A 10767-nucleotide genomic window follows, 5' to 3' on the forward strand; every position below is an offset into this window, starting at 1 on the left:
GGGATTAGGAGGCACAAATTGCCAGTTATAAAAATAGTCACAGTGATGCAAATACAGCATAGGAAAACAGTCACTAATCTTGTAAAAACTATGTATGGTGTCAGCTAGGTAGTAGACTTACCAACGCAAAAACTTCAAAAGTTATATAAATATCCCAATTGCTATTTGTACACTTAAAACTAATATGATATTGTATGTCAATTATAATTAAAGTACGTTAAAAACCACCTGGCTGGCGTAGCTCAGTGGATTGAGCGTGGGCCTGCGAACCACACCATCGAGATTCGATTCCCAGTCAGGGCACATGCTTGGGTTGCAGGCCAGTTCCCAGCAGGGGACTCACAAGAGGCAACCATACATTGATACTTCTCTCCTTCTCACCTTCCCTTCCCCTCTAAAGAGAAATAAATAAAAAATCGTTAAAAATTAAAAAAAATAAATAAAATGTTAAAAAACACAAATAAAAACAAAGGATTGAGCAAAAATGTCTGGCAAGAACTTGTTTCTTTGGGGTTAGGTTTTATTACACTCATTTTTAACTTTGGTATAGATACCTTTAAATGGCCAATAAGGTGAAAGCAGCTATTTTAAAGGCTGGAACGTTCTGGTACTCAGTTCCTTGAGGCTTGGTTTGGCTTCCCTCCCTCTTGGCAGTGACAATAGCTGCTCTGCTGACCACAGCTGTTCCTGGAAATGAAGACAGTGAGATTCTTGCAGAGAAGAAGCCTCACCTTCGCCCTGATTTCCTAGGGCTTGTATATTACAACTCCATGAGGAAGTAGCCCTGCTTGTGCTGGGTGAGAATATTTCTCTCCTAAGGTTATGGTTCAGGAAAATGAAGAGACCTTTTGTTGCTTCCCTACCCTCACTGATAAAACGTTTTGATCTTGGAATTGAGCCTGTGTTTGAGGGTCTTTAAAAAGATTCCTTTCTCAATGTGTACACCTAGACCACTGGACACCATTATTAACCATGCTTAATAATGACCTTCACTATGAATTCATTTCTCAAACTTCTTGGTCATTTCTTTTTAGTATCTCACTGAAGTTTTTTAAATATATTTTATTGATTATGCTATTATAGTTGTCCCATCCCCCCTTATTCCCCTCCACCCTGCATCCCCCTCCCCCTCTTAATTCATGCCCATGGGTTGTACATATAAGTTTTTCGGCTCCTCCACTTCCTATACTATTCTAAACCTCTCCCTGTCTATTTTGTATCTACTATTTATGCTTCTTAATCCCTGTACCTTTTTCCCTATTCCCTGAATCCACTAAACCGCTGATAATCCTCCATGTGATCTCCATTTCTGTGATTGTGTTCCTGTTCTAGTTGTTAGCTTTGTTTTTATTTTTTTTTAGGTTCAGTTATTGATAGCTGTGAGTTTGTTGTCATTTTACTGTTTATATTAATCTTCCTCTTTTTCTTAGGTAAGTCTCAATAACATTTCATATAATAAAGGACTTAGACAAGTGCCTTTAACATTTATTATATTTCATATAATAAGGGCTTAGTGATGATGAATTCCTTTAACTTGACCTTATCTGGGAAGCACTTTTTTTGCCCTTTCATTCTGAATGATAGCTTTGTTGGATAGAGTAATCTTGGATGTAGGTCCTTGCCTTTCATGACTTGGAATACTTCTTTCCCCTTCTTGCCTGCAAGGTTTCTTTACAGAAATCAGCTGGTAGTCTAATGGAACTCCTTTGTAGGTAACTGTCTCTGTTTGTCTTGCTGCTTTTCAGATTCTTTCCTTATCTTTAGTCTTGGGTAATGTAATTTTGATGTGCCTTGTTGTGTTCCTCCTTGGGTCCAACTTCTTTGGGACTCTCTGAACTTCCAGGACTTCCTGGAAGCCTATTTCCTTTGCCATATTGGAGAAGTTCTCCTTCATTATTTTTTCAAATAGGTTTTCAATTTCTTGCTCTTCCTCTTCTCCTTCTGGCACCCCCATGATTCTGATGTTTAAGTTGTCCCAGAGGTTCCTAAGCTCCTTATTGCTTTGAATTCTTGTTTCTTCATTCTCTTCTGGATTGTTTGAATGTTTATTTCTTCCTTCTGGTCCAAATCATTAATTTGAGTCTTGGTTTCCTTCCTGTCACTGTTGGTTCCCTGTACATTTTCATTTATTTCACTTTTCATAGCCTTCACTTTTCCTCTATTTTGTGACCATATTCAACAAAATCCATGAATATCCTGATTACCAGTGTTTTGAACTGTGTATCTAATAGGTTGGCTATCTCCTCATTGCTTAGTTGTATTTTTTCTGGGGCTTTGATCTGTTCTTTCATTTGGGCCATTTATTTTTTCCCCTCAGTTCCCCTTTTACATAGTAAGGGGCAGAGCCTTAGGTGTTCACCAGGGTAGAGCAACCCATGTGGCAGCATTGTGACACTGTATGTGGGGGATGGGTCCGAGAGGGAACAATGCAGCTTGCTATGCTCTCTGCTGGCTGTCAGTAACTTCCTCCACTACCCTCAAGCAAATTGGGCCCTTCTGGTCCTGATTCCTGGGTGGGTGGGTTTGTCTATGTTCTAAGACCCTGTGGGTCCCTACAACCAACTCTCCTGTGAGGCTGAGAGTTTCTCCTGCTGCTGCAACCCCCACAGGTTTCTATAGCCAAAGGTTTTGAGGCTTTCTTTCCCCACACTGGAACCCTGGGTTGCGTGGTCTATCTCTCTCCCCAGTTGTTCTTTCTAGTTTATCCCATGCAAATGTGGGACTTACCTGATCCACCAGCCACTGCTTTGCCTGCCTGGTCCCTCACCACACCATGCTTTCTCTCTGCTCTGGCTTCCTGTCTCCGTCCCTCCTACCGGCTTGGATGAACGTTTCCTTTTTAATCCCTTGGTTGTTGGACTTCCATACGGTTTGATTTTCTGTCAGTTCTGATTGTTTTTTTTTTTAAACTTGTTGTCATCCTTCTTTTGGTTGTGCCAGGAAGCAAAGCATATCTACCTATACCTCCATCTTGGCTGGAAGTCCTGTTTCTGATATGACAAGATATTCCAGGCTTATCCCATGTGTCTCCTATCCCAGATGGGGCATTGCTCATTCTTCCAAAGTCATGATTCCTTTTGGGAAAAAAATGGTATTTGGAGACTATAGCCTGGGCTCTAGGAATGCCAAGTGGCACAGGACTAGTCATTGTTCCTAAGCCTTTTCAGTAGACAAAGGTAAGAAACTTTTTAAAATTGAGCTATTAATTCATATATATTAACATTGTGTTAATTTTAAGTGTAAAGCAGGTCCTGGAACAGATTATTTCCTTTTTTCAATCAACTTTGTTTTGTTATAATGTTAATGTGATGCCCTAGGAACTTAACTCTTGTATATGTCAATTAGCCTATGGTAAAACTGGTTTTGTTGTGCGTTGTTGCACTTAAAGTCACAGAACCTATGGTGTTAAGTGAGGACTTACTGTATAAAATAAGAATTTGATATATATCAAATATATATATATAAAATGCAAAATGATTACAGTAGGTAACATCTATCAACACAGATAGTTACAAATTTTTTTCTTGTGATGAGAACTTTTAAGATTTACTCTCACAGCAACTTTAAATTATACAAAACAGTATTGTTGACTATAGTCACCATACTGTACATTATATTCCCAGGATTTATTTTCTTAGAGTTAGAAGTTTGTACCTTTTAATCAGCTTTATCCATCTTGCCAACCCCTGCCCCCGCCTCTGGCAACCACCAATCTGTTCTCTTCATCTATGAGCTTTGACCTTTTTTAAAGAATTTCAGATATAGCCCTGGCCGGTGTAGCTCAGTGGATTCAGCGCAGGCCTGCAAACCACATGATCATGGTTCGATTTCCAGTCAGGGCACATGCCTCAGTTGCAGGCCAGTTCCCAGTAGGGGACTCACGAGAGGCAAGCATACATTGATATTTCTCTCCTTCTCTCTTTCCCTTCCCCTCTAAAGATAAATAAATACAATCTTAAAAAAAAAGAATTCCAGATATGAGTGAGCTTATACAATATTTGTCTTTCTCAAGGAACATTTTAAAGAGAAAATATGTCACTTGCAAGAACCTTTTAATTGGTCTGCTTGTACCAGTCTCTGCTTGTACTGTACTTCCTCCACCACATCCTCAACTTTCTGTCAGAGTCATCCTTATAAAACATGGATTTGATCACAATCCCCTTCATAAAACCTTTGATGGAGCCCCATTACCAAAAGAATTAAGCTGAAGCTCTTTGGCGTGGTATACATACAAGAGCCTCTCAAAACCTAGCTCCTAATCCCCACCCCAACCTTGTTAGCCTACATTCTTCTTTCCCCTAGACTTCAGGACCCCATACTAGTCCCAGTACACTGTGCCTCTGCTCACCTCGTTCACTTCCCCTGAAATGCCTTGGGTTGTTTTTTCATTCCTTGATATTTATATTCATTCTTCAATAAATAGTGCAAATATCAGGTGTCTGTAAAATAACTTTCCCATAGAGAACTAATCTGTTTCCATCATGTCCTACATAGTACTCTGAAATGTCTCTCTGTAGCACTAATGAAACTGTGTAATGTGGTTTGTTTACATGCATGTGCCTCCAGCTAGAATGTCTCCCAAAGAGAAGGACACTTACTACTGATGATGGTACTACCCATGGCTTCATTTGTTACACTGATGCAGTATTAAATATCGAATTGTACAGTACAAGCATATTCTTCTTTTACATGAGGAAGAAAGTTTTAGTTTGGTGTTAGTAAGGCTTTAACAGCTTTTTGCTGTGCAATTAATTTCCCTTTTAAAAGAGAGGGCAGTACTCAGACTTTGAAACTTTTTAGATAAAAGAAATTGGCTAGATACCATATGATCTCACCGTTAACAGGAATCTAAACAACAAAGCAAACAAGGAAGCAAAATATGACCAAAGACACTGAAATAGGAACAGGCTGACAGGGACCAGAGGAGAGAGGGGAGAGAATCACAGGGGAAAAGGGGAAGGACTCACATGAACAAGTATAAAGGGCACATGGACAATAACTAAGGTGGGGGGTGGAAATGGGAGGGAGGTGGGGAGCATGGGGCCGGGAGTGGGCAGGGTTGGGAATATAAGACAGAAAACTGTACTTGAACAAGAATTCAATAAAAAAAAGAAATTGACTAGAATTTACATTTTACAGTTTATTTTTATTTATTTTATTTTTTAAAAGATTTTATTTATTATTTATCTTTAGAGGGAAGGAGAAAAAGAGAGAAATATCAATGTATGGTTGCCTCTTATGCGTCCCCTGCTGGGAACTGGCCTGCAACCCAGGCATGTGTCCTGACTGGGAATTGAACTGCAGTCGTGTAGTTTGCGGGCCCGTGCCCAATCCACTGAGCTACACCAGCCAGGGCCCATTTTACAGTTTTTTTTTTCATGATTTTTCTAATGATTACATGTCTATGAGACTTTTAAAATTAATATTGGCAATGAAGTTTTCTTTTAAAATAAAAGTGAGCTAAATTTAAAGAAAAATAGTAAGCATATTATGGCAAAGTAGTACATCGCTATGGCAAAAATCTTGTAGGATATGTGGAAATGACTTTAAGTCTGGGAAATAGGTCCTTCAGAATTAGGAGGCATAACTTCTTCTTTGCCAGTTCCTAGTGCTATGCTTAACATACAGTACATCATCACTAAACAGTTGTTAAATCAAGTTAGAAGAAACCTCCACCTCCAAATTTTTAGGACCCAGTGTCATTTTTTTAGTGACAACCCGTCTCTAAACTGGCTTTTCTGAAAAAGTTAAATATGACACAAGTAATAATGGTAATAAATATCCATTATTACCATATACATGACCTTTTAAATTATTTCCTATAGTTACAGTGGGAGAAATCAAATTCACAAGAGGATACGATCACAGATTCTCCAACTGGATTGTGTGAAATGATGCCTAATAAACCAAAGTTCAGGGCAATGGAAGAATGTTTACAATACATCCTATACAAATCACATCACTCTTCACCTTCAGGGTCATGGTGCACTTTAAGAAAGGGTAGACCAGAGCCGCTCTAGGAGAGCCGAGGAGAGCTAGCACCATCTGTTGGGGAGTTCACAGCATAAGATGATATTCACTATCAGGTGACTTCATGAATCCTGAATTTGTATCTTCAGAAAACTTTTCATCACACAAATTTTAAGATGCTCAAATATACCCAAATACAATTTAATTTCCAATCAGTTCTAGTTCTCCAATATGACAGTCAAAAACGAAACTAGTTAACTGGATTAAAATATACAAGTCTTTCATGATTTGACTCCTTAATTACAGACTTCATAATCATCCTACTTTGATCCACTTAAGAAATGGAAGAAAATATACTATAGAATTACTTTAGAATAACAAGTGTGCATGCTCAGTCTTACAAACCAACCTTAGCATCTCTTGATTATCTGTGGTAATTAGTATTAGTTAATGATGGTCTACTATGCATGCACCAGGAGCTGTGGAATTTTAAACTTTACTAATAACCTAGACACAATAATTTTCTTCTTTCAAATTCTTTTCTCCAAAATCTATTGGTGAAATTTAAAACTTTATCACCAATATTAATTTTAAAAGTCTCATAGACATGCAATCATTAGAAAAATCATNACCTTAGCATCTCTTGATTATCTGTGGTAATTAGTATTAGTTAATGATGGTCTACTATGCATGCACCAGGAGCTGTGGAATTTTAAACTTTACTAATAACCTAGACACAATAATTTTCTTCTTTCAAATTCTTTTCTCCAAAATCTATTGGTGAAATTTACAACTTTATAACCAATATTAATTTTAAAAGTCTCATAGACATGCAATCATTAGAAAAATCATGAAAAAAAGACCCATGTAAAATGTAAATTCTAGCCAATTTCTTTGTGTTTCTTCTCTCTGCCGTGTGGAATAGATGCTCCAGAGTGTCAAAAGGGTAGACGAGGAAGCTGGCTTACAGAGGGCAATGGAGAGTGAGGTGGCAAGGCCTAAGTGCTCAGATGCTAAATGACAAGTTAGCTATCAGCGACTTTCCCAGAGACAGGACTCAGGAGGGAAGGTTCAAACAGTAGAAACAGATGTATATGTGCCTCTATTGTCAACATAACTTACAGACTACTGACTTTAAAGTATTTGTCCACGAAGACAAGTTTTAACAAGTTGACAAAGATTCTGACTTTCTTTTACCACATTCTTTATGGAACTGTAGTTTTGATGAAAAGTTTAAAATCTATTTACTCTTGAAAAGTGAGGTGAAGTGTGATGGTCTCTAATGAGAACCTTACCCATTTTCCTGAAATATTTTCCAGTTGGAGTCTATCTCTACAAGGAAAAAGAAAGAGGCATTAGATTGTACTTTTGCTTTATTTATATTTTATTGAGCTATAACTGACATAACGTGGTGTAAGTTTAAGGTGTATCACTGCTGATTTGATATTTATACATTACAACATGATTACCACTGCAGTATTTGCTAACACCTCCATCATTTCACATAATTATTAGTATAGTGACGGTAGACTGTAATTTTTTTAAAAAGTATTAAATGGAAAGTTACTTCAAAGAACAGTACATTGAACTCTGACGTGAAAAAGGGGATAGAGTTACTAAACAATTGTCAGACTTTGCCAGTGGTATGCTCTTTGGGAATTCTCTGGCAATTTGGGGAGAACATCAACTCTCCAAAGCCTGCAGATACCCTTCTGTGCCTTTAAATCATGATTCATTAAAGTGCTAGTTTTACTAAATGGCACCTCACTAAATTCTAGGACTTAGGACAAATAAGAATGTTTGTGAATAGGGTAAATGGGATCATGTCCCCTGACAAACAGGGTATTCTGTCTTGACCTCAGTCTCTTTCCTAGTTCTTTTTTTTCACGAAAGTTATACATAAAACTACTTTATTCCTTCATCTTCTCAAGTGTTTCTCCCTTGTATTTGCCCTTTTCCTTTCCTGCTTGGTGAGGTCTGGCTTTATGATCAAGGATCTTTTTACGGTCTCTGTGCGGCTTTAGTCTAGTGATGACCACCTTGCTGGGGTGAGTGCCCACATGGATGGTTGCACCGTTAGCTTTCTCCTGTTGCGCTCATTCAACGTAGATGACACATTTCTTCCTGTAAACCTGACTACTTTACCAATTTGCTGTCCTTTGTAATGTCCTTGCACAACCTGAATGTCATCATCCTTTTGGTTGGGTATGGATCGAACATTGTACTTCTGTCTCAGCTCTTTGGAAAGAGAAGACAGATCATAAACTTCCTGCAAATGTGGGAAGGTTCATTGAAATGCCTTTTACAGTTCTTGTACCAGTCAGAAGCCACAAAGGGATTGAACTTCATTTTGACCACTGGTGCCTCTGTGATGGCTGCAAAAGGGAAGAGCTCCCTGCTTCTTTAAATGCCAAGGGAAACCTAAAAAACAGCTTCATTAGTTACTCATCTCAGTTGGTTTAAGGACCTGGTAAAGACACTGGTCAAGCCCTGGCTGGTGTAGCTCAGTGGATTGAGCGTGGGCCTGTGAACCACACGATCGCGGTCCGATTTCACAAGAGGCAGCCAAACACTGATATTTCTCTCCCTCTCTCCTTCCCTGCTCCTCTAAAGATAAATAAATAAAATCTTTAAAAAAAGATATTGGTCAAGCCTACCATTGCATAACATTCTTTTGTTGCCCATGCCTGACAACGTCCCTCCTCAGGGCTTCCAACCACAAAGCAGTTTACTTACACTTTTTTGCACTTGGCTGCCTCAAATCAGATTTGGAAACAGAGCATACCCTTTTATGTAACATAAATAATTTGGCTCAACAATATATTTTACCTGATATTTTTAATACAGATTGTATACATTTAAGGTGTAAAACATGATGATTTGATATACAGTGAAATTACTAGTCAAGCTAATGAACACATCCATTTCTTCACATAGTTACTATTTTCACAGCTTATTTTAAATCAATTCCAGCTACCTTTAAAATTTTCTATTGAGCCTCCCTCCAGTTTAATACCCTTTCCTCAGATACTTTCATTAATAAGAACAGAAAAAAAACTCACTACAAATGCACAGTGAGTCTTTTCACATACTCTTACAAAAGCCTTTTTTTCAAATTGTAAAGAGCTTCGCAGGGTTTTTCCAATTATAAAAAGCATTTTGAAAATAATCTGCCAGTACCAAAGGTATGAAGAAATAAAACATCAGAGTATAATGCTTCTACTGAGAAAATCTATTTATATATGAACATGCATATATAACTTAATGTTATGTTACATATGCATGTTATATATAACATATGCTATTGTATATATAAGTTATATATATAATTTAATATGTCAGGGAATAGGTGTATTAATAACTGCTACCTCCTATCAATTCAAATCTCTTTTCTCAGCAAGATCAGTGTAGTGGGCTGAATGATGTGGTCCCAGAAAAGATACGTCCAAGTTCTAACTCTCCCTTATTTGACCTTATTTGGGAAAAGGGGTCTTTGCAGATACATTTACAGATCTTGAGATGAGATCCTGGATTACCTGGGTGGGCCCTAGATCCTATGACAAGTGTCCTTATAAGACACAGAGAGTTCATGTGAGATGGAGACAGAGATTACAGGCGTGCAACCACAAGCCAAAGAGTGCCTGGAGGCACCAGAGACTGAAGTCTGCCTTAGTGACTTCAGTGGGAGTATGGCCCTGCTAACACCTTGATTTCAGATTTCTGGCCTCCAGAACTGAGAGAGAATTTGTCATTTTAAACCACTGATTTTGTGGTAGTTTGTTACACCAGTCCTAGGAAACCAATACAGGCAGTGTTCTACACTTTTCCTGCTATAAACTCAGCCTGCCCTCCAGGCTCATTTTCCTGTTCTCCAGCTTTATGCTCCCGTTTGCCTCCTTTGATTTCCTACACTGCCTTTGCACATGCTATTCCAGTGCATGGAGTGTCTTCATTCTTCAAATCTCCAAAATCTCTTCAGGAGTTGAGTGACCCTCTTAAGCCATGCTTGCCAAGTCACATAAGGTCCCCTCTTGGCATTATATAGCTCTTTGCATAGCCCTTATCATTGTTTACATCTTTATTAGTGTGATTATTAGATTCTGCCTCCTTACCAAATTGTAAGTTCCATGAGAATAGGAACTGTGCCCCTATACTGCCCCCCCATTATATCCCCAGTCTAGCCTTGTGCCTGCTGTGCATAGCAATTCTTCTTTGAATGAAGGGTCACTCTTACAGAAATATTTGCAAACTTTGGGACTCTCAATTTTTGAACCCACTGTGGGCTAAGTAGGGTGACCACATTATTTCTCCTCCAAAACTGAACACCTCTGAGAATGAAAGGGGTGCCATTAATGATTACAAGTTAGTTGACTACATTCCTGGGTAACAGGCTGTGCCAACCACAGGAGCCAAAAATAACTAGAAAGGGTTGGGCTACAACATTTTGGAGCAAGAGGGAGAGGGTAATTTAAATTTGCTTACTTGCCACTGCATTTTCATTGCTTTCTTCTACATCATTTATTCCTTTATTGTCCATCCTTCTTTGAGGGCTGGGGCTTGGCCTGCTTTGTTTGTTGCTATATCCCACATCTAGAACAGTGCCTGGTATATAGTAGATGCTCAGTAAACATCTGAGTCGATGCTACTAATAGCTGAATAGCATCCCCTAAAGGAATACAGTAGTCCCCCTTATTCATCATTTTCTACAATTTCAATGACCAAGTCAACTATGGCTCTAACATATTAAATTTCCCCAGTCATCCACATCATCTGCTCCTGACAGCAAATCATGACATC

At 38.5% G+C, this 10767-nt stretch overlaps 1 pseudogene; it reads right to left on the minus strand.

Annotated features, from left to right (window-relative positions):
• Positions 1-7880: 7880 nt before the first annotated feature.
• LOC118982347 (60S ribosomal protein L26-like) lies at positions 7881-8355 on the minus strand (annotated as a pseudogene).
• Positions 8356-10767: the final 2412 nt, after the last annotated feature.

The sequence above is a fragment of the Sturnira hondurensis genome, unplaced genomic scaffold, assembly GCF_014824575.4.
Source record: "Sturnira hondurensis isolate 20B ecotype Veracruz unplaced genomic scaffold, ASM1482457v3 Scaffold0025370, whole genome shotgun sequence".
Classification (NCBI taxonomy): Eukaryota; Metazoa; Chordata; class Mammalia; order Chiroptera; family Phyllostomidae; genus Sturnira; species Sturnira hondurensis.